The sequence below is a fragment of the Cydia strobilella genome, chromosome 21 (genome assembly GCF_947568885.1).
Source record: "Cydia strobilella chromosome 21, ilCydStro3.1, whole genome shotgun sequence".
In the NCBI taxonomy this organism is placed as follows: Eukaryota; Metazoa; Arthropoda; class Insecta; order Lepidoptera; family Tortricidae; genus Cydia; species Cydia strobilella.
Window position 1 is genome coordinate 929569 of NC_086061.1, and position 22084 is coordinate 951652.

Sequence of the window (22084 nt, forward strand, 5' to 3'; positions counted from 1 at the left end):
CGCAGCGCTCGAGTTTCGTCCTTGGCCCTCGTCAGCAACACACTAGAGACGTACGCGTGAAGCGAGTACATTTGCGGCGGTGTAGCCGGATGCGCCGTCACGGCGTCCGCTAAAGATGGCGTCAGTTGGAGCGGGTCGGATAGAGTTGCTGATACGTAGGTCTCGCCCTGTATAAAATAGGTTTTTTTTATGCAAGTGGTAGTGACTTGTGCTGCAATTCTTTTTTGGGCTTTTCCACGTTAAATGTTATGGAATAAAATAGTTCAAATGGCAGACACTCTCAGAGAAATTTTATGTGTGACATTCCATAATACGTGGTTGTGACAATCAGCGCCACTCCTCCCTCTACCGACTTCGCACCTTGCCAATATCATTTTGCAAAATGAAAAGTGTGAAAAACCAGGGACAAGTGACAATCAAAGGAAGTTGACGCCAAAATTAAATGAACAAAAAAATTTCATAATTATAATTTACTAGCTTTTGCCCACTTCGTCTGCGTGGAATTAGTAATTTGGGTAGCCCCCCCTTTTCACCCCCTCGAAGGATGACTTGTGGGATAAAAACTACCCTATGTCCTTCCCCGGGACTTAAACTATCTCTATACCAATTTTCAGCTTAATCGATAGACACACTTTCGCATTTATAATATTAGTATGGATACGCGACCCAGGTTCTCGTGGTGGTGGGGGGAGTACGAGTTGCGCACGCACCAGTCGAGCGCGTTGTGTACGCGGAGCACACTGTTCGAGTGTAAGTACACTTATATTAGGGCACCAATTGTACCTGTATAGAGTTAGTGCAGGGCGTGCGCGCCGCGTGCAGCACGCAGCGGCCCAGGTTCTCGTGATGGTGGGGGGAGTACGAGTTACGCACGCACCAGTCGAGCGCGTTGTGTACCGCGCGGAGAACGCTGTTCGATAGGAGGATGCCGCTTACTATAAACAAAACAAAATTATAAAAAAAAAACAGCCAAGTGCGAGTAGTAGCTAGGATCACGGTTCATGAGATACAGCCTGGTGACAGACAGACAGACGGACAGTGGTATCTTAGTAATAGGGTCCCGTTTTTACGGAACCCTAGAAACAGACTATGTGATTACATACATACCTAGTGAGCAATACTGGCTGTCACCCTCGACCACGCCCATGTACAGATCCTGCGAAACACTGATACTAGTCACCAACTGTTTTAATCTCCTCGCATTGATGTAAGTGTTGTCAGCACTTAAGAAGAAGAAGTCATATTCATCGAGGAAGTTATCAGCGAGGTACTTGAGGGCGTGGAACGGGCGGAGAAGGGCGCGGGAATCGGTGAAACCCACCACATTAGCTAGGCCGCTTGACGCCTGTGGAGTTTTTAATTTAAGCTCAAAATTGGAATAACGTAACATTTAAGTAGGTAAATGACAAGCTGTCTAATTCAATTTAAAAATAACTTTGTATCGAAATATCATGGATAGATATTATTGAATTTAAAACACAATTATTAAATCTAGATAAGGTAAGAAGCCTGTGAAATAGTGGTGGGGTGGATATAGAGACACCATGAGTACAGTATATTGACGAAGATAATACTACAACTGATAAATAAATCAACATTTAACACTGTTCCCCATTTTATTAATTAATTCATAATAATAAATAGGAGGGATAGTTAATTTTAGATCCCATCAACTCTCAATAGTCCTTTACACCCTGGTGGGTGCTGCCTCTTCATGCGTCCCATGACTCGGGCAAGGGCAGCAGGGTGTACCGCTTACATTTCACTAAAGTGTTAAAAGGGCCTCTACGTGTTGGCTTCGGCTCCGCGCACGTCTCCTAAAGGTCCAGAACACCATTGTTCCGCGATGGGCAAGAAATAGGAGGGAAATTAAAAGTACAGCCTGACAAAAGAGTTTTGTGCTAATTTAAATTTTACTAAAACTAAACCGGTCAATCATCAAATGCAAAGCATAAGGTTAGTATTCTTGTATACAGACCTGGCGGCTGTCCGCAGTGATAAAGAATTTCAACGCTGGCTGCAGGACATGAGCCGTGTCGTTGATGGCGTCGGATCGCGCGTCCACCGCGCTGGCCAGCACGCCGGCCAGCATCGGCGCGCGCATACCCAGCTCTGTGCTGTAGTAGCGTGGCCTTTGCACTGCTCGCCCCGCTGCCACTGCCGCATGCTGAGAACATAATTTACAAGGTGTTTAGTACATGGAACAGTACCTAGTAATACGCAACATTGTTTAGTCAGTTGCCTCCCATAATTACAATTGAAACTTATACCCAGTCAAGACTATTAATTAAATCTGCTTCTTAAGCACTTACTCTTGAGTGAGGAAGTCAGTCAAACCAACTCTTGTTCAGTGTTCATAAACGAATTTTAACTGTGACATATACAAAAACAAGACGCAATGTCACAGGTCATATCAACATTCAAGTTCATTGACCTCGCTACCAATAAACAACCAGCAAACTCACATCCGGCCTCTCCTCGCGCTGTGGCTCATAGTCATCTAGCACTGGCAGCGGCGGCGCGGCACACGTCGGCGCGTCGTCCAGCGGCACCGTCGCCAGCGCCAGCCACAGCCCCAGCGCTAGCCCCGCCAGGAAGTACCCATTGTGCTTCACCTGCGTCACCACGTAGCGGGACAACATCGTGTCTGAACTCACAGGATCACAATACGTGATTAAACTTCAATCTAGGTCGCAGTTATCTTATCCTTAGCTTAGATAAGCAAAAACATGATAGGTCTGCATTCTGCAACTTGTTTCCGTAAGCGAATTCTAGTGAAATTATTAATTAAATGACATGACGTATTTAAAATTTGACATTGACGCAGTGTCGGTTGTTTGACATATCATCGGACCGGTCCGTATTGCACCAACGTCTAAAATTGTTTTTTAATGTAGTCTGTCAAGCCATTTCCGTCAGTAGAAAAAGCGGTTAATTTAAAAAATGTAGGCGCGATGGTAATCTTCCCGTAGACAAATTAGGTTGACCGGCTATACAGTTGCAATGGGGTTGGCAACTGTCAAAGGTTTGCAGAGATGGCGCCATCATAGCTTGCCCCTTTTTCTATGAGATTTGGCTTAAAGGGCTGGCATCCAGGGAATAAAAAAACAAAATTTTGCAAGCAAGCTATGCTGGCGCCATCTGCTAATTATTTCGACCGGCCAACCCCCATAGAGTATTCTCCTACTAGTCAGTTCAGTTCAGTTTTTGGTTCTTATGGCATCTGTCCATTGGGACAATTTTGCCAGCATCAAGGTTGTGTCCTACTAGTCAAATCTTCTTTTTAAAAACTGTCAAAACGATTTGCTAATCTTAAATTGCAAGTATTGCAACCGTGAAAGTGTTTTTATATGATATGAAAATTGAAATGAGTTATTGTGATTTTTTTTTTTGCAATGTTATCATCGACGAACGTAATAGTGGTGAATTAACAATATCATTCAAGTTCAATGGAGAATTTGTAACTGCAACTGTAAGTGTAATACTCATATAACCAATATTTGTTTCATTGTATTTTTTCGCAAATGTACCTACTAACCCTACTAACCCAAATAATCGGTGTTAAAACACGACCTGCTACCTAGCATGAGTTAGCGCGCGAGTCCATAACTACTTGAAGTCGCGCAAGATTTATGGAGTCGCGCGCGCTACACTCAACTCATGCTAGACGGTCTGGTAGATAAATGTGGGTGGGTGGGAGTGATCCGATTTCTCGAACAAGTTTGAACAAGATCGACTCACTACCTAGCATGAGTTAGCGCGCGAGTCCATAACTACTTGAAGTCGCGCAAGATTTATGGAGTCGCGCGCGCTACACTCAACTCATGCTAGACGGTCTGGTAGATAAATGTGGGTGGGTGGGAGTGATCCGATTTCTCGAACAAGTTTGAACAAGATCGACTCACTACCTAGCATGAGTTAGCGCGCGAGTCCATAACTACTTGAAGTCGCGCAAGATTTATGGAGTCGCGCGCGCTACACTCAACTCATGCTAGACGGTCTGGTAGATAAATGTGGGTGGGTGGGAGTGATCCGATTTCTCGAACAAGTTTGAACAAGATCGACTCACTGCCTAGCATGAGTTAGCGCGCGAGTCCATAACTACTTGAAGTCGCGCAAGATTTATGGAGTCGCGCGCGCTACACTCAACTCATGCTAGACGGTCTGGTAGATAAATGTGGGTGGGTGGGAGTGATCCGATTTCTCGAACAAGTTTGAACAAGATCGACTCACTACCTAGCATGAGTTAGCGCGCGAGTCCATAACTACTTGAAGTCGCGCAAGATTTATGGAGTCGCGCGCGCTACACTCAACTCATGCTAGACGGTCTGGTAGATAAATGTGGGTGGGTGGGAGTGATCCGATTTCTCGAACAAGTTTGAACAAGATCGACTCACTACCTAGCATGAGTTAGCGCGCGAGTCCATAACTACTTGAAGTCGCGCAAGATTTATGGAGTCGCGCGCGCTACACTCAACTCATGCTAGACGGTCTGGTAGATAAATGTGGGTGGGTGGGAGTGATCCGATTTCTCGAACAAGTTTGAACAAGATCGACTCACTACCTAGCATGAGTTAGCGCGCGAGTCCATAACTACTTGAAGTCGCGCAAGATTTATGGAGTCGCGCGCGCTACACTCAACTCATGCTAGACGGCTGGTAGATAAATGTGGGTGGGTGGGAGTGATCCGATTTCTCGAACAAGTTTGAACAAGATCGACTCACTAGCTAGCATGAGTTAGCGCGCGAGTCCATAACTACTTGAAGTCGCGCAAGATTTATGGAGTCGCGCGCGCTACACTCAACTCATGCTAGACGGCTGGTAGATAAATGTGGGTGGGTGGGAGTGATCCGATTTCTCGAACAAGTTTGAACAAGATCGACTCACTTTATATTTCGTTAACATTATGTGCGGTGGTGGTGTTGTGTGCAACCCGTCATTTGACAGTCATGTCAAAAACGAGGGTAGTCTCTCGCCTTACTTGCCGCCGCCGTCGCCCGCGCCGTCATCGGTCGCGGAGAGCTGCAGCCCGCAGTTCCCGATGAGATTCCTCGGTACGGAGTGAAACATGTCGAGCGAATTTCGACTTAAACAGTTGTCAAGTTTTAATATACCTATTTAATATAGGTACTTGATCTTTGTAATCATACAATACCTTTAATCACAGATGGTGCTTGAGAGGCAGACAGAGCGAAGCAGATAGAAGAGACTGCGACAAGACTATAAGGTACATAGACATAGTATATACAAGTAGTTATAGACGCGCCACCGAGCGACCGGGGGTAAGAGAAAGAATATTCATATAAAATTTGGGCAGCACAGGATTTTTTCTCTTTCACTCTTATAAATTTCGGTATTTCGCCATAGCTTCCAACCTATGATGCCACCCGGTCGGTTATAAGGACAAAGCATGGCACTATTTTCTCTTTCCTCTTATAGGAAGCGCAATAAGACTATGTTTCTCTATCAAATAGTGTCAGGCCCTTGAGGTAGGACTTACTCACTCCTTTATTACTGCTAATACGCATTTTTTTATTTTATTGCAGGAGTTTTTTTTATCTAATTCTCTGTCGAATGCGATTTATTTAGCGAAATAAACAATGTTCTACTTTTCACTTTGGGACCACACTTTGAGATTGATTTCATACTCATACTCATTTAATCATTGCTTTGTGAGTACAAAAAGATCTTAAGATTATTATTTTCTGCAAAGAAAGTCACACAGGCAACGAGCATGTATCCATAGGCTACGGTAATCCCGTGCTGCAGCGGTCTGGTGGGCGACGGTGAAATATTGCTTATACCATCAGGTGAATCTTGTGCTTGTTTGTCTATACTTAAAAAAAGACTAAAAGTCAAGAAACTGTTTAAATAACGAGTAATGAGGGCTAACGCGTATGAATTCGCCGCACTGGTGAGCAAAAAAACGATAGCCCTCATTATAGATTACTGGCTATTGACAGCCTCATAAAACAATCTCCTTTCTCCCTTTCGGGTACGGAACCTTACACACAAAACAAAAGGATTATCTAAGTAACTCTAATCTGCGCTTTCACCGGTTTCGCTCCCCACCCACGAAGAAAGCGTTTGCAAGTAGCATCTAAGAAAGTATTTGTTAAGCAGTGTTAGGAGAGGGTTAAGTTTGTTTGGTTCTTTCTTGGAAATAAAATTCGTTCAACTTTATCTTACTAAGTGTTGGTTCGCTATTTTTGCTGGGATTCGCTCCTTGGATTGGAATAGGTAGATAACTGAATATATAATTTATATACTCTTATTTCAAATGCGACTCAAAACAATGACAACAAATAGGTATTAAAATATGTAACAATAGGTTTTTAGTTTTTATGTACAATCGGGAACATTCGCGGTGAACCACTTTAAGGGCAAAAATCGTTAAAACGTCTTGGAGATGGTCAGGCGATATCACAAAAGTGATGATCAATAGCATGGCAATTAAAAATGTGGGAGTTGAAAATAAAAGGTCAGCTTCAGGTAGTTTATTGCGTGTCTTTGTGACGGCCGGTATTTGCAAACTAAGATAAATAATCCAAAATGCATCCTAATTGGTTATCTTTATCGGGAGGTGAAGCTTAGCCTAAATAACAACAACTAATAAACTATCCTTACTACTAGTTACTAGTTACCTATTGTTTGTCTCATTACCTGTTACCTGTTTTTACCCTTTTCATTATAAAGAATCCTAAATGCATCGCTCGTAAGGATCGAGGTAAATTTTTTTCTGAAGTGGTTCACCGGGAATGTCCCCGATTGTACATGTAACACCATACTACCGTGAAATTACGATTTTCGGTCTCAGTGGTAGAAATAAGACAGACCTTGACGCTCTATTCTTTTTTTTTTACTTATCTGGTTTTTATGGAGGCTTTGGACACTAGGTGAACATGTCAGCCTCATGGGTGCTATCATAGTTCCCTACTCAAGGAAGAGGTCAATAAAGTGGAAAACACTGATTGCTTTGTCCGATATAGGCTCTGCCAACCAACAATTGATCTGTCCATTGTGCATGGAGCCCAGACTACCAAAAATTCTTTTTCTCAAGTCCGAATTCCGGACGCATTCCAACAACACGTGAGACAAGTCATCAGTCTTCTGACAGTTTGCACAAGGTGGTGACGATTTAACACCCATCATGCACAGAAACTTGTTTGTAGGGATGTGTCCGGACCGGACTCGGAAAGCTGAGACTAACACTTTTCTAGAGAGGTTGGCAGAATCAAATCAGGGTATCCACAAGGGTCTATCTTGGATTGTTCTGTACCAGATTCCAACACCCCTTGATTAAGCTTGTTCTCCAAAATGGTCGCTCTATTTTTGAATGGACTAATACAGATCTTGGAATAGTTACAAGTTATTTATCAGACTCCAAGTTTATACCGGTCCACGCACGCAATAGTCGCTAGGTTTTGCAATCGCCTGTAATTTGGCCAATCTGACGGTTTCGGCATTTCTCTTTGTGGTTCAAATCGCGTTACTTCCACTGGTTACAAACATGAGTTATCTTTATTTGTACAATACAAATTATGCAAACAAGTATTTTTAAAACAAGCTCGTGTCGACCTTGCTCTATTCCATAATTCCACACACGTGGTTACATTTTAGGGTCACGTTCTCAAAGGCACATAAGCTTTTGCACACTGCTTTGCTTTGCTTTTGTGTGTGATGCACACTTGATGATCTCTTCTTTTCTCGCTGTTGTTGTCTGTACATGTTCGTACTTGTGTTGTGATCGTCACGAATAAATGTCTTTTATCTTTATCTTTTGTTAGCAATTTTCCCACCCTTTGGAAATTTAAATCCTTCCGTTGGGTTGATCGTTTGTTTTACCTTTTCTTAGTGCAAGCCGAGTGACTGACTATCTGACAACAGCCTAGGCGAGATGACAAAATCGACAATCGTTTATAGAAAACGCCAAGCGGAATTTAAATAATGTCTGGAAATAGTAACGTGTCTTTTGCATCCATCATCTCACCCCGATTTCCACCCGTATTTCTTTTCGTTAGGACATAGAGTAACTTATACTAGAGCGGTACTGTCATAGTAAATTTTGTAACCCCAGTAAATTCACTGCCATCTGTCGACACACTTTAAAACTAAAAACAAAAAACTCAAAACTCAAAACTCTAAAAATGAAGATTTATAAAAATACAATAGAATGTATTTAAATACAGATAAATGATTTTTTTTATTTGCATTCATTATTTTTATGATTTTGACCCATGTTCTTTCACTGATATGCGTTAAAATTGTTAAATAACAAACGAAACCGTCAACGCCATCTATACGACTGTAGGCCAAAACTAGTAGCGCCCTCTGAACGAGAATCAAATTTTCTTGATTTTCGAGGCACGTTTTTTCCTTAGACTGTATCCATCTATTACGGAGTTATATCTATCTTTGGTTAGGAGTTAGTCGATGTAGGTACAATTGTCATTTTCTTAGACCCCCTGTGATAATACGAAAACGTGTCTACTGATTGATTACATGGGATATGTACTAATCGTGTACCTATATTTGTTGTTTTAATTGAAAAGGATCCTGAGAATTAATGTTAGTATTTACTTTGTACACGTGTTTCGTGAAACGATATTATGTGACACGGAACACTTACCGCACTTCTAATTCACAAAAACTGGAATTACAGCCGCCGTAATTTGTAATCCGAGTGATTAATTACTCTTAAACAAAATGCACGTTTAATCATTTAGATCTAAGCCGCAAGAAAATGTTTAGTGAAAAGGTCTGAGGGATTCCGAACGCCAGGTTTCATTTAAAAGATTAAAACCTTTATCCTATTTATGAAAGCCTTTGGGAAAACAAAATGAAAGATAAGATACGGCGTTAGGAGAAAATGAATAAAAACGGTTCAAAATAAATGTACAAATCGAATAGTTTTAAACTCACTTCTAGATTTATTTTTTAGGTACCTACTAAATAACAAGTTACTAGTTTTTGATTTTTGTCTGCGATTTCAACCGTGTAACAATTGTTGTGTTTCACTTCCTAATTTAATTCCTTTGTGTTGCGGAAAGAGACGTTTTTGTCTATTCAATAATGTGTATGTTCGATTGTTCAATACTCGTATTCAATTTTCACACCACACACAAGTTATGCTGGCGAAGCAAGTCCCAAATCAGACTAGAAAATTATCGGACCAGCTAAATTGACATCACCGAAAAAACTTATAAATTCCGAAATTCACACCAACTCGATCCGGGATAATTTATATCCCGTCTCGGGATATCGAGGAATTTTCCCATTTTCCGCGGCCTGGCCCCGTGATACGGCGATCCGGGATTTCGAGCTCACAGGTGGAATAACTGGGGACTTATTTGACTGGAGAAAGTGACAGAAGGTGACGTGGTTCCTATATGAACTTCCTATACCTATGCTTTGATTCCCATTTTTAGATGTCTGTTTCTTTTTCGAGCTAAAATGGGTCCCTGAGTTTTATTTTTCTCTAGCTTTAGCTAGTGCACTGCTACCATTGATTTTATCAACTCAATTGAATATTAATGTAGGCAAAAGTTTGAAAACAGAAAGCACTTTACCTTTTGCTTATTGTGTACTTGCGAATATAAGTATAACTGTCAATTGTTTTTCCTTCGTTATCCCCTAAAGTATTAGTGGGGTTCCACGCTCACTCTGCTGACGCCCCACGACATAATAGGTTACGGGGCCCAGACCACGCTGAGGACTGAAGCAATCAAGCAAGTAAGGAAGATTAAATTAATTTACTGAAATTACTCAAGGAGGGAGCATGGTCGAACAACCCGTCGCAGCACCTGCTGGAGCCATGTCGGCCGGACCGGGCCACGTGGCAATTGAAAAATTGAGTGGTGCAAGGAATTTCTACTCTTGGAAGTTTGCTATGAAGATGTCATTAATGCATGATGGCTTGTGGGAAACAATTAGTACAGGTGCGGAGGAGGGCGATCGAAATGGGCAGCGCGCTCTCGCCAGAATTTGTTTGTCAGTACAAACTGTAGAATACAAGTCTCGATTAGTTCCAGAAAAAACCCAAGAGATGTCACTCAGAGCACCATTCGATATTTATGTTATTTGAAATCTTGCTAATTTTAAATTAACATGTATAGTTCTAATTTACTTAACATATTACAACAAAAACCTTTTAAAAAATCCATTTAAACATAGTAAATCGATGCATAAAAAAAAAATTATAATGGCATGAACTTATTCTAAGCGCCATCTATCGCATCACTAGACAGTTTAGTTGCTTGCCGTTGTAACACACTAAATAGCTCGATTGTTTGAGAATAACTATCAATAGATGTCACTGTAGTAATGAACACATCAACTAATAATTTAATTTTGTTCTTAGATGTTCTTAGAAACGGGATAATAATTAAAATAAATTAAACCCTAGGTACCTTCATTTAACCTTACGTATTGAAAAGCTGTACTCATACTCGTATATTGCCATCTATACTGCCATCTATACCATAAAGTAATACACACCTTAAAACTAAAAATGAAGATTTATAAAAATACGATAAAATGTATTTAAATATGGATAAATGATTTTTTTTATTTGCATTATTTATTTTTATGATTTTGACCCATGTTCTTTCACTGATATGCGTTAAAATTGTTAAATAACAAACGAAACCGTCAACGCCATCTATACGACAGTAGGCCAAAGCTAGTAGCGCCCTCTGAACGAGAGTCAAATTTTCGTGATTTTCGAGGCACGTTTTTTCCTTAGACTGTATCCATCTATTACGGAGTTATATCTATCTTTGATTTCAGGTAAAAAAAAAAAATTAAAATTTAAACTGTTTATTTCAAAAAAGATATTACAAAAACTATTCACAGACTTAGCCTAATCTACACTCTAATAGATTGTATGCTAAGTATGGTCTTATTTCTAATATTTCTATTACAGGTGTCCGACTGGTTTAGTCGCCGCCGCAAAAAGGCCCGGCATGAGGCGGCGGCGCGGGCGGAGGCGGAGGCGGAGGCGGCGGCGCCGGCGGCGGCAGCGGAGGCGGGGGCGGCGGCGGCGGCGGCGGCTTACAATATTACGGTGCAAAAAGGCCCGGCATGAGGCGGCGGCGCGGGCGGAGGCGGAGGCGGCGGCGCCGGCGGCGGAGGCGGCGGCGCCGGCGGCGGAGGCGGCGGCGCCGGCGGCGGAGGCGGCAGCGCCGGCAGCGGAGGCGGGGGCGGCGGCGGCTGCGGCGCCGGCGGCTTACAATATTACGGTGCAAAAAGGCCCGGCATGAGGCGGCGGCGCGGGCGGAGGCGGAGGAGGCGGCGCCGGCGGCGGAGGCGGCAGCGCCGGCAGCGGAGGCGGGGGCGGCGGCGGCGGCGGCGCCGGCGGCTTACAATATTACGGTGCAAAAAGGCCCGGCATGAGGCGGCGGCGCGGGCGGAGGCGGAGGCGGCGGCGCCGGCGGCGGAGGCGGCAGCGCCGGCAGCGGAAGCGGGGGCGGCGGCGGCGGCGGCGGAGGCGGCAGCGCCGGCAGCGGAGGCGGGGGCGGCGGCGGCGGCGGCGGCGGCGGCGGCGCCGGCGGCTTACAATATTTTTTTTTTTTTTAATTTATTTAGGAAACAAACAGTCACATACAGATAAGTTTAAACTTGCAGATATACAATAAGACCTATAGTTCCATTAATTATAACATACTGATATTGATAACAAGTAGAAACAGGGCTTGTTCGGCACTGCCTATAAATAGGAAGATACACAGAAGTAACAATTGGATACACAACTAATAAAGTACCTAAGTATCAAACATGCTTACAAACATACATACGTTACATAAGACTATAGAACAATTACATTTTTTTTTTAAAGCAAAATCCACTGCTATGGAAAAAGTAAGCTCCGCAGACCACTACTATATTTACCGAAAGACAATGAGAAAATATCTAGATTTATGAAATTAACATTGTAATCATGACAGGCTCGTCTAAAAAAAGTATTTTTGGCGAAATTAGATCTACAAAAATCGATATAGAATGTTTGGGGGTGGCGCGTGGGAATACGAGGCAATTTAAAGACCATTTTTTCAAGAAGAGTGGAAGAATCAGTAAGGCCATTTAAGAGTTTATACAGAAACATTTGGTCTATATAAACACGTCGTGTATCTAGTGGCCCTAGACTACGACGGTGTGTGCTATTCTCTGACATATTCAGACCGTGGCGGAAATTGAGCGACTTTAACAGCTTTTTTTTTTGGATTCTTTCAATTCTTTTATATTACGGTGCAAAAAGGCCCGGCATGAGGTGGCGGCGCGGGCGGAGGCGGAGGCGGCGGCGCCGGCGGCGGAGGCGGCAGCGCCGGCAGCGGAGGCGGGGGCGGCGGCGGCGGCGGCGCCGGCGGCTTACAATATTACGGTGCAAAAAGGCCCGGCATGAGGCGGCGGCGCGGGCGGAGGCGGAGACGGCGGCGCCGGCGGCGGAGGCGGCAGCGCCGGCAGCGGAGGCGGGGGCGGCGGCGGCGGCGGCGGCGGCGGCGCCGGCGGCTTACAATATTACGGTGCAAAAAGGCCCGGCATGAGGCGGCGGCGCGGGCGGAGGCGCCGGCGGCGGAGGCGGCAGCGCCGGCAGCGGAGGCGGGGGCGGCGGCGGCGGCGGCGCCGGCGGCTTACAATATTACGGTGCAAAAAGGCCCGGCATGAGGCGGCGGCGCGGGCGGAGGCGGCGGCACCGGCGGCGGAGGCGGCAGCGCCGGCAGCGGAGGCGGGGGCGGCGGCGGCGGCGGCGCCGGCGGCTTACAATATTACTTTTATTTTTTTATTTTATTTTCTTTATTTAGAAACAAACAGTCTCTTATATTAATAAGTTGTTACAATATAGGGTAATAGACTCATAGACCTACAGTTTTCTAAAAAATAGTATGAAAACCATGTGACTTATATAAATACTAAATTAAACTAGAAATAGAACTTCTAAGTTGTCAAAAACAATGTTACAAAAAAGAAAAAAAACTTTCATTTTAACAATAATAAAATAAAAATAAAAATAAAACTAAAAATAAAAATAAAACAAGAATGGAAGAATAAAACAAAAATGGATAAATTGTAACACAGACAAAAGTGCAATTGTTGTTAAATTTTCTAATTAAAGCCTGTTAAAGCCTATTAATACACTTCAAGGTCAGGCGTTTGAAGGTACAAAACTTGTTATTGAAAATATCTAAATTTTGAAATTTTTCATCATACATCCTGCATGCTCTTCTAATGAAACCGTTTCTCGCGTATGAAGTTCGACTACGAGGAATATAAAAGAGGTTCTTCTTTCTACATGCTCGCTCACAACGACGGGGTACTCTAAAGGAAATAGATTTTAATAACTCAGGGGCGTCGATAATGTTGTTAATGACTTTATACAGAATTATAACATCAGTGCGTTCGCGACGCAAGCTCAAGGGAGAAATATTATGTCTTTTCATAGCGGTAGTGTAATCTATGTATTTATTACCAGTGCGATAATCAATTGCTTTTAGAAACTTTTTTTGCACTTTCTCTATTCTATCGCTATGAATTTTATATAGCGGGTTCCACACTGCGCTAGCAAATTCTAATCGACTACGGACATAACTATTAAATAATATCTTATACGTCGAGGGTCTCCTGAAATCCTTACCTACACGCAATATGAAACCTAACTGCTTAAAAGATTTTTTTAAGATATTGTCAATGTGGGGCACAAAGGTAAGCTTTGAGTCCATGATTACGCCGAGGTCACGGATCTGGTTCACACGGGTTAACTCTTTATCGCAAAGATCATACTTGAAATTAATAGTTGTCCTTTTTCTACTAAAGCTAATAACAAAACATTTTGCTGGGTTTAAGAAAAGATTATTTGCGTTACAAAAAGTCTGGAAATCATGTAGATCATTTTGCAGTAACATACAATCGTCTGGATTTCGTATGACTCTAAAAATTTTCGTGTCGTCGGCGTATAAAAGCATGTTTGAGTTCTTGATACATTCAGTGATATCATTCAGGTACAGAACAAATAGTAAAGGCCCCAAATGGGAACCCTGCGGTACACCAGAACTGATAGACCTGTAATGAGAAATATGGCCTCTAACAGCTACAGCCTGCGAGCGATTTTCTACATAAGATTTTATCCAACGGTAAAGATCCCCGCGTATACCAAAATGCCACAGTTTCAAAAGTAAGCGCTCATGACAGACCTTGTCGAAAGCCTTGGCAAAATCGGCATACACAGCGTCCACTTGACAGTTGTTATCTAATGCAGTTAATATGACTTCTGTATATGATAGAAGATTAGTTTCGACACTACGACCGCTGAGAAAACCATGTTGGTTAGAAATGATATGGCGCCGCATAGCAGTAGAAAGCTGATCACTAACAATCTTCTCTAAAATTTTGCCAAACTGACACAATTTCGATATAGGGCGATACTTCTCTATGTCCGAGCTAACTTCACCTTTTGGTACTGGTGTAACTAATGCCTGTTTCCATAATGATGGTACACACCCCTCCCTGATAGACCTCTCAAAAAGTAAAGTTATCGGTAATGTTAAGCTAGAGGAGCAATTTTTAATTATGATGGGAGGTATACCGTCAGGACCAGCACCCTTATTAATGTTTATACGTTTAAGATAATTGTTAACAAGGTCTTTTGTTATAAAAATAGTGTCCATGTCAAACACTGTATCATTTACAGGTGGAAGATTATTCAGGTCAACAGAACTAACAGTAGGTTTTTCGAAAACTGAGTGGAAATGTTGATTGAAAAAATCACATATTTGTGTACCATTTGAGGCTGTCATACCCTTATAGTACATAAGCTGTGGGAGACCGCTCTTAACAATAACTGATTTTATATACGTCCAAAAGAATTTAGGGTGAGTACTAATTTTGGCTTCAGTATTATTAATGTAATTTCTGTAACATATTGGCTCTAATTTTAAAATTCTTTTTCTTAAAGTTTTAAATGTGTCGAAATCTAAGGGATTACCGAAAGTCTTCCACAGCCTATGATATTTCTTTTTCTCATTTAGAAGTCTTCTAAGAGATCTAGTATACCAAGGAGGCCTAGAACACGATGTACGTTGCGGTACCTTTGGAACATATCTGTCAATCAATTTATTTAATATATCATAAAATAGTAATACACATTCCTCCAGTGCGCGGCCTTGAAAATATTCGACCCAGTGAATTTTTGATAATTCAATATTTATTTGATTAAAGTTCGCCTCATAGAAGCGATATATGTAAGTGGAAGCTGGCCTCAGAGGTGGCGCGTAATCTAAGTTAAGTTCGATCTGAAGAGCCTTATGATGCAAATCCTCAGGTGTTGAAATATCATCACTTACTGTTACCATACAATTTTTATTGCAAAAAATAAGATCAAGCACACGTTGATTAATATTATAACAACCGTTAAATTGTTCAACACCTGTGAATGATAAAAATTCACTAAGCAATTGTATAGGATAACTGTTGCTGCTAGATAAGGTCATTTTGTAACAATCATTTTTAGTCCATTGTGCGTCAGAAATATTAAAATCACCTGTTATAAGAAAAATATCATTTGGATTGTCTATTATTAATTGACTACAGATTTCAAAGAAGTTTTCCAACGTATCCCTATACTGCGGCCCGTGCGGAATGTAAACGCAACAAATATTTAAGAATGTTTGTCCTTGAGCGTCAGTATGCGATAAAGGTATTGACAACCATATGCACTCGGAGGATGCAGGAGAGGGGCAGGGCCAGTCTCGCGGAGTCGGCAGGAACTCCCGGCGCACAGCGACCGCCACCCCCCCGCCCCGCTCCGCCCCACTCGAGCCAGCTGATCTATCGCAACGATAAACAATATACCTACTGTCGAAGATTTCCCTGTCAAAAAAGTGTGCATTTAACCAGCTCTCGGTAATACATATAAAGTCATAATTTAACAATGCGACCTGCGAATAAAAACTATGTGTTTTGGTACGCAGTCCCCTTACGTTCTGATAATAACCTGTTAAGTTAACAGTTAGGCCGGCGGTAAGTCTATAAGTACTTGAATTAGTATTAGAGCCAGAGTGAGCCATGTACTCTCTGAGTACCAAAGTATATTAAAGATAAATGGAGAGGGTTGGTGTTGCGAGTAAAACGAAGAATTTGTATTATTTTTTATATGGCTAGATGAGAAGGCGATTTCATTAGCGAGACATGCTGAGGATTTCATATGGGGCGTTAATATACATAATTTACGAACATTCATTTTTTTATTTATGAATAATACTAATAAAAACAGTCACTTAAACTTATTGAAATTGAAGTTTTTGTTAACCACCATAACTTTAGAAGACTCGGATTTTCTAGCTAAAATTTTACAGTCCCTTATCCATAGGTAGGCGATTTTGTTTTCGTTTTTGAGCTCTCGCGCCTGCTTGAGTAGCATCTTACTTGCTGGAGTAAGGTGGTCCCCCAGGTACAGGTTCAGAGCTGGCCCGGGGAGGCCGATAGAAGATGTCGTAATGCCCCTTCGTGCACGCACCGCAGAGAGAAGTTCATCCTTGTAAATACGACGGGTGAACTTCACGATCACAGCCGGTTCACGTATATTCGACGACCGGTCGTAATCGTTATCGCCGCCATCTTCGCTAGTCACAGTATGGAACCGTCGCACCCGTTGAACATTATCTATAAACTGAACCTCCAATTTTAATCCCAATACGGTGTATATGTTTTCTAAAAGGCTAATTAAGTTCTCCCCTTTTTTAAAAGGCAAGCCAGAAATCTCAATATTGTTCATTCTTGAATATTGTTCGCGAGCCTCACATTCTTGTTGGAGGGTGGAAATAATAGTCGTGGCTTTATCTAGGTCCGACTGCAAGTTAGGCAGGAGGTTAGATTTATCCTCTAGCAGGCTTAGCCGGTCCTCTGCAGTTGACAAACGAGGTTCAAACTCATTTAATTTCGCTTCGATATTGTTGACACTATCTTTGCAGGATTGTAGGTCCGCCCGCAAGACGCCGAAATCGGCTCGAAATTCCTTGATTTCCGTCAGGATGGATTTAAATCCTTGTTCGAGCTGAGTATTTACACTGGAGTCTCCGGTACCGGTAGAAGTAATGTTAGTCTTCGCCAGGAGCGGTTGTTTTTCTACTTTCGCATTTTTTACATTTGTAGGTGTCGGAATAATACCGCCACCGCGGCGGAGGCGGCAGCGCCGGCAGCGGAGGCGGGGGCGGCGGCGGCGGCGGCGCCGGCGGCTTACAATATTACGGTGCAAAAAGGCCCGGCATGAGGCGGCGGCGCGGGCGGAGGCGGAGGCGGCGGCGCCGGCGGCGGAGGCTGCAGCGCCGGCAGCGGAGGCGGGGGCGGCGGCGGCGGCGGCGGCGGCGCCGGCGGCTTACAATATTACGGTGCAAAAAGGCCCGGCATGAGGCGGCGGCGCGGGCGGAGGCGGAGACGGCGGCGCCGGCGGCGGAGGCGGCAGCGCCGGCAGCGGAGGCGGGGGCGGCGGCGGCGGCGGCGCCGGCGGCTTACAATATTACGGTGCAAAAAGGCCCGGCATGAGGCGGCGGCGCGGGCGGAGGCGGCGGCGCCGGCGGCGGAGGCGGCAGCGCCGGCAGCGGAGGCGGGGGCGGCGGCGGCGGCGGCGCCGGCGGCTTACAATATTACGGTGCAAAAAGGCCTGGCATGAGGCGGCGGCGCGGGCGGAGGCGGAGACGGCGGCGCCGGCGGCGGAGGCGGCAGCGCCGGCAGCGGAGGCGGGGGCGGCGGCGGCGGAGGCGGGGGCGGCGGCGGCGGCGGCGCCGGCGGCTTACAATATTACGGTGCAAAAAGGCCCGGCATGAGGCGGCGGCGCGGGCGGAGGCGCCGGCGGCGGAGGCGGCAGCGCCGGCAGCGGAGGCGGCAGCGCCGGCAGCGGAGGCGGGGGCGGCGGAGGCGGCAGCGCCGGCAGCGGAGGCGGCAGCGCCGGCAGCGGAGGCGGGGGCGGCGGCGGCGGCGGCGCCGGCGGCTTACAATATTACGGTGCAAAAAGGCCCGGCATGAGGCGGCGGCGCGGGCGGAGGCGGAGGCGGCGGCGCCGGCGGCGGAGGCGGCAGCGCCGGCAGCGGAGGCGGGGGCGGCGGCGGCGGCGGCGCCGGCGGCTTACAATATTACGGTGCAAAAAGGCCCGGCATGAGGCGGCGGCGCGGGCGGAGGCGGAGACGGCGGCGCCGGCGGCGGCGGCGGCAGCGCCGGCAGCGGAGGCGGGGGCGGCGGCGGCGGCGGGGGCGGCGGCGGCGTACAATATTACGGTGCAAAAAGGCCCGGCATGAGGCGGCGGCGCGGGCGGAGGCGCCGGCGGCGGAGGCGGCAGCGCCGGCAGCGGAGGCGGGGGCGGTTTTTTTTTTTTTTTTTTTTTTATTTAGAAACAAACAGTCTTATAAAACATGTAGGTGAATAAGCTGACAGCTAGAATTTATTACAATGTAGACCTATAGTTTCCTGTGTGTAAATATTACGGTGCAAAAAAATAAATTTAATTTTGTGGTGCCCAAACTCGCCAAGAGATGGCGCCACCTCCGAGATAGAACACGCTAACGATGTTTCGACGTAGAATCATGACCTCCGAGATGCAAATTACCGATCGATGTCAAACGCTAGGGGCGGACTAGTACTTGGTTGGCTGCATTCAAGCTATTGAACACCTTCCAATATTAATCCTGCGAACTACTGTGATAACGGTGCGGTGTCTCTGTCGAAACGCCTGCTGGGGTCGCATTAGTTTAGTTACGTACGAGTATATGTAAATAGTACCTAGTTAAGTGTTGCAATAAATAAGCCGACTGAGATAATTACGTTGTTTTCGTCTGCGGAGAGTAACCCTTACTACAGTGGCGTCCAACTCGGGCTCGAACGAACCCAGATACGTGGTTACACGAATCGGAAGGAAAACAACTTATCCGGTGAAAGCCCTCCGGGGGAAAAGTGTAGACAAGATGACTGTCAATCTAACTCAGGAGCAGTTCCAGCAACTATTGGCCAGCATAGGAAGTGGTCGGAAAGGCAGTATGACGTCATGCAAGGCTACTTATAACGGTCGAAAGGATAGAGAAACAGTGGAAGCTTTTCTTACGGCGGTGCAAGTTTTCAAGAAGCTTGAAAATATAACTGATAGTGACGCACTAGCTGGTCTACCTTTAATCCTGCGAGACGAGGCTGCAGTATGGTGGCAAGGTACCAAGACCATCATCACCACATGGGCTACATTTGAAGATGCACTAAGAAACACGTTCGCTCCAAAGAAACCCGTATATGAAATTTATTTGGAAGCTTGCGGAACCAAGCAAGGGCCAGGAGTCTCTACGGACGATTTCGTTACAAAGAAAAGAATGCTGTTCTCCGAACTTCCCAGCGACGAAGTCCTTAATCAGAATCAGCAGCAACTCAACATAACTTATGGGCTGCTAAACCTTAAAATTAGGGAGAAAGTGCCTATAAAGAAAGTTAAGGACTTTGATGACCTTCTAAAACAGGCACGCAGTGCTGAAGCTTTACTGAAAGAGAAAGCACTGGGAGAAGGGAAGAAAGAAAGCAGCGATAAAACTGCAGAGGCCTCCAAATCAGACACTTCGGCCCCGACGCGTGCGAAGAAAGCATCTCGATGTAATTTCTGCAAGAAGCTAGGCCACGTCATAGAAGAGTGTAGAAAACGTAAAAAGACAATGGAAGCTGGCAATGGACAAACGGATACGGTTTTGCCAACATCAAGCGATGTGAAGTTCTCCTGTTACGGCTGCGGTGCACCGGGGGTTTATCGCAGTAACTGCAAGATATGCTCTAACAAGCCCAGTGATTCGCTTGAGAAGAAGGGCACTTTAGGATTTTGTGCTATAAATATACAGTTAGAGATGCGGTCTCGTCCTATGGTGTTTCTGGAGGTCAATGGCGTTAAAGGTAAAGCCTACGTGGACACTGGAGCTAAGATTAGCGTTGCATCATTGGAACTATATGGGTTGTTGAAGGCGCGTGGACAGATTTTCTATGAAGAAATGGCTACAGTGACCTTGGCGGATGGTCTCCCAACACTGCAAAGAGTACTAATTTTCGAGGCTGAAGTTGAGCTTGGTAATCGTCGTTTACACGCCCCTTTCATCGTCCTACAACAGTCCCATGACAACCGTACGTTGCTAGGAATCGACCTTATGCAAAAGGCTGGCATGATTTTGAATATCGCACAGTTCACATGGAGCTACATAGACCAACCACACCAGGAGTTTGAACTATACCAAGAGAGATTCATCATGTTTTCGCAATCAGACGCGACCGCTCCTAAAGCCGCAGTTGCTCCTAAAATCGCGGTTGCTCCTAAAATCGCGGTTGCTCCTGTTAATATGGAACGAGGGAAGAGACCGTTAAGAAAAGCAATTGCTGCCGTCGAAGCAGTGTCCACAAAGGCTGAAGGAGCCGCATTGCCTTCAAAAATTAACTGCTCTCAAGATAAACTCCTTTTCGACGGATATTCACCAAGAATGGAGTACATGATGCGAGATGCCATCCAGAATATTGATGAAGCTGAGTACAACTTATCTCCGCACGCGGCCACGCTCTTTGATGATGTGGGCCTATGCGCCATAGATGTATCTACAACTATGGACGAAGTACAAGCAGCACAACTCGGCGGTTTGCTTCAAGAGTTCAGAGACATATTCGAATCAAATGGCAAACCAGTGAAGGACGTGGAACACATAATCGATACGCAGAATCATTTGCCCATATCTGTCCCTCCTTATAGGCTGTCCGAACAAAGGAAGCAAATTTTGAAAATTGAAATCGAGAAGATGTTAGAGGATAAAGTGATCGTACCCTGTACATCTCCGTGGGCCGCGCCAGTCGTAATGGTCCCGAAGCCAAATGGGAAAGTACGAGTCTGCGTAGATTACCGAAGGTTAAATTCCATTACAGTGCCGGACACATACCCAATCCCTCGCATCGACGACCTACTGCATGAAGCAAAGTCCACGGCTTACATGTCAGCGTTAGATTTAAAGGCTGGGTATTGGCAAATACGCGTACGAGATTGTGACCAAGCAAAGACTGCTTTCATCACGCCTTTCGGAATTTACAAGTTCCTAAGGATGCCGTTCGGACTTCGGAACGCCCCGTCGACCTTTCAGAGGTTAATAGACAGATTCCGTGTTAGTCTAAGCCATGTCAAGCTACTTGCCTACTTAGACGACTTGATCATCTTCTCTACGACATTTGAACAGCATCTGTCTGATCTAAGAGATGTTTTCGCCAAGATGCGGGAGTATAACTTCGTTGTCAACAAAGACAAGTGTCGCTTTGTTTGTACCAGCGTAAAATACTTGGGTCACCTGATTACCCCAGAAGGTCTGCAAGTTGATCCTGAGAAAGTGTCAGCTATTGTAAATCGACCGCCCCCGACCAACGTGAAACATCTAATGTCTTTCCTGCAGACCTGTTCCTGGTACAGGCGGTTCATAAGAAACTTTTCTGACATCGCCGAGCCACTCACGAAACTCACCAAAAAGAGCGCTGTATGGACGTGGGGTTCTGAACAAGAGAAAGCGTACAAAGAGTTGAAAATTCATCTCACTTCAACCCCAATACTTGGGCAAGCAGACTTCACCAAAGGTTATACTATCAAGACGGATGCGAGTAATTATGCACTGGGTGCGGTACTCGTACAAGGTGAAAAGGAAGAAGAACACCCGATTGAATACGCGAGTAGACTTCTAACATCGGCAGAACGTAACTACTCGACAACGGAGAAAGAAGCACTCGCAGTCGTGTGGGCCATCAAGAAGTTCGCGGGTTATATTGAGGGAGCCCCTGTTACAATTGTCACCGATCATCAGGCCTTACAGTGGCTGATGAACCTGAAATCCCCGACCGGTAGACTCGCTCGATGGGCTCTACAGCTGCAGGCTCAAGATATCCACGTTAAATACGTCCCAGGACGAGTCAATGTGGTGGCCGACACCTTATCAAGGCCACCATGCACAGAGGATACCCAAACTGAATGTGGCGTGTGTATGGTCACGGTCGACATGCGACCACGCAGCCCTGCCGAAATAAGGTCTGAACAACTCAAGGATGAGACACTGGCAAAAAT

At 45.1% G+C, this 22084-nt stretch overlaps 1 protein-coding gene across 1 annotated transcript in view; it reads left to right on the plus strand.

Annotated features, from left to right (window-relative positions):
* The first annotated feature begins 9791 nt into the window (after nt 1–9791).
* Nucleotides 9792–22084, plus strand: part of LOC134751064 (clavesin-2-like) — a 95926-nt gene continuing 83633 nt past the window's right edge. Inside the window, exon 1 of the mRNA XM_063686407.1 lies at nt 9792–9802. The gene's annotated coding sequence lies outside the window, so the exon portion shown is untranslated. The remainder of the gene's footprint in view (nt 9803–22084) is intronic.